Source organism: Mus caroli, chromosome 9, assembly GCF_900094665.2.
Source record: "Mus caroli chromosome 9, CAROLI_EIJ_v1.1, whole genome shotgun sequence".
NCBI lineage: Eukaryota > Metazoa > Chordata > Mammalia > Rodentia > Muridae > Mus > Mus caroli.
This window is the reverse complement of record NC_034578.1, coordinates 60,522,522-60,525,304: the sequence shown is the minus strand read 5'-3', so window position 1 is coordinate 60,525,304 and position 2,783 is coordinate 60,522,522. Positions and strand designations below refer to the sequence as shown.

Here is a 2,783-nt window from a genome sequence, read left to right as displayed (position 1 = left end):
TCCACTTCTCTCTATCATTACATCTCCTGCCCCACCATCCACTTCTCTCTATCATTACATCTCCTGCCCCACCATCCACTTCTCTCTATCACTACTTCCTTATCTCACTTTACAGAGGTAATTATATGAATGGTGTTTATGGAATTTATACTCTCTTATCAGAAGCCATACAAAGCTCTTCACCTGCTTATTATTAAACTCTGAGCACTCTTTTGTTCTATTCAAAGAATGCCTTCCTGAGGTCACAGGTATGTGCATGGGTTGAAATCTGACTATGAGCTGTCCCTTTGTACTCATTATCTGCACAGTTAGTTCTGGTGCAGAAATGAGATTTGCCAAAAGCTCCTTCATTTTGGACAAAATTTGAGCCCAGTTAATTGATTATATGTGTATTCATGCATGTGTGTGAATGAGGCCATAGGTTGACTTCACATGTCTTTTGTTTTTCTCTATATTTTATTCTTTAAGACTCCTTCTCTTACTAAATCTGGAGCTTGGCTAGACTGACTGGCCAGCAATGTCCAGGAATTCCCCCTCCCCCGCCCCCACATCTTCACCTCCCCAGCAAAGTGATTCTATTTGCTTGATCTGCATTTTGCTTTACCTACGGAGTCATCTTCCCAGCACTCTTTCACTTGGCTTTAAAGCAGAAATATGAAGTGCCTTCGTCTGTGGTAGTCCATAGTCCTATACGCTTTTGTACTACCTTTTTTTTTTCTTGTTTACTGAATTTCAAAGACTTCCAGCTTAGCCTTGAATATGTCAGCCTCTAAGATCTGTATGGAAAGACCTTTCTTTTGTTTCTGATAGCATCGTGTTTCTGTCTAGTTTGTCTTTAGAAAGTCTATTTTAAAAACCAGAGACAGGAAAAGCAGCTCTTTTTGTGCAGAACTCTCCCGGATGCACTGGGATTTAGCAATGTGCCCGTTTGCACACCAGTGTAGTGCTCCTGACTCTTGGCTGTAGTTTTCAGTAGGGGTTCTTGACCAGTAGGGGCTCTGCTCAGCTGTGTGGGCAGAGGCTTGCAGATGCTGACTCCCTCTGTGGGCCTGGGGAACTCTGCTGCATGAGGCTTAGGGAAGAAGGCACTTTGAGAGCTGCTGGCTTCAGCTACCCCGGGAAGTGCTGCTTTCCCTGCTTCTGTCAGGTTGCCACTGGCTACTGAGAGCAGAAAGGAGCCAGGAGTTCTGCTTAGTAATAGACTAACTGGGGAAAAGCAGACTCATTCCCATGGCCCCCATGGCTTTGTTACCAAACAGGAGGACATCTTCAGGATGTCTTCAGTTGGACAGGAGGGCACGCCTGTTGGTATGCAGCAGAAGATTATGTGCATTGAAACAAATCTCTCTGTTCTTTCAGAGCTGTGCAAACATATTCTCTTATGATGAGATGTCCAACTTGCCTGGTTTGGAATAGGTGCTTCTAGTCAAGGCAGCAACTATATGCTGCAAACAGAAATATAATGGTAGCAAGTATTTGGATTCTGAGCATCCTTCCCAGGGCCCACCCACCCCTTCTAGATTGTAACCTGAGCAGGCTGTGGACACCACACAAGTGTTTTAGGCGTTTTTTTTCTTTGAACTATGTAATTAGAGCTTCCACATCAGCTGTCAAATGCTCCTGCTCATATTAAAATTTTGTTATTATATTTCATTCATTCATTCATTCAGTTTGTGTGGTTTTCTGCCTATGGGCATGCATATGCTGCAGCATGTGTGGAGGCCGGAGGACAGCTTCTGGGCGTTGATCTTCTCCTCCACTGTGTGGGTTCTAGGGATTGAACTCAGGTAGTTAGGCTTGGAAGCAAGCACTTTTATCCACTGAGCCATCCTGGTTACCAATGTGTCCTACTCTTGACAGATGTTTTTCTTTAGGGGGATGAAGTATAAAGATAGTTAGAAATAACAAGAAGTCATTCTGAGTCCAGCCTAGGAAAATATGTGGGTGGTGACTCGGCCAACAATTCTATTTTAGGTTAAAATTGAGATCTGATCTCAAGAGGTCTATCTTTAGGTTCTTAAAAGCAGCTTTTAAAACTAAGAGAATTACTGCAATGAGCACATTACTTCTAGATGTGGCCTCCTTGCTGCTTACTCAGATGTGCACATTCTGGTTATGGGTTCTGCAGTCTTAATAGCCTCAAGTCTTAAAACTGTTACATTATCCCAGAGTAACATGCATCACCATATGAGGCTTACAGGTCGGAGGAGTGAGGCAAAAGGAAGTCTTTGGAGGGAGCTTTGCAAGTTAGGGCAAAAGATGGGAGCCCACCATGTGTTCTGTAAAGCAGCAATGATCCTGGTGTCCACATTGCTGGGTTGCAGTGTGGTTCTTAAGGTGGTATTACGCATGAAGCACAAGTCAGAGCACCATCTGGGCTGCCGTGGTTAGTAAGTGAGAGACATTTACTCCTGCTTCAGTGATGCCTTAGGTTGCCTGGGAGAGAGGAGGAATAGAGAACAGGGAATCCGGTGCTGCCTGAGACGTAAATATATGATGGTAGAGCAGGGCCTCTCTTCTCTCAAAAGCTGACGTGTCAGACTTCAGTTAAATGCACTTGACTTACATATATGTCTAGAATAATAGGGAAATATTTTGATTTTTCACCTTTCTTATAAAAGAAAATTTTAGTTCTTTCTTTAGCAAGGTCTCCAACTCCTTTTTTAGCCTAGGTGAGCACTACAATCATGTGCACACACCCCTCACATACACAGTGGACAGTAACCGTGTGCACACACCCCTCACATACACAGTGGACAGTAACCGTGTGCACACACCCCTCA

At 43.8% G+C, this 2,783-nt stretch overlaps 1 protein-coding gene across 3 annotated transcripts in view; it reads left to right on the top strand.

Annotated features, from left to right (window-relative positions):
* Positions 1–2,783, top strand: part of Map2k5 (mitogen-activated protein kinase kinase 5) — a 219,138-nt gene that overhangs the window by 17,244 nt on the left and 199,111 nt on the right. The gene's annotated exons all lie outside the window — the stretch shown is intronic.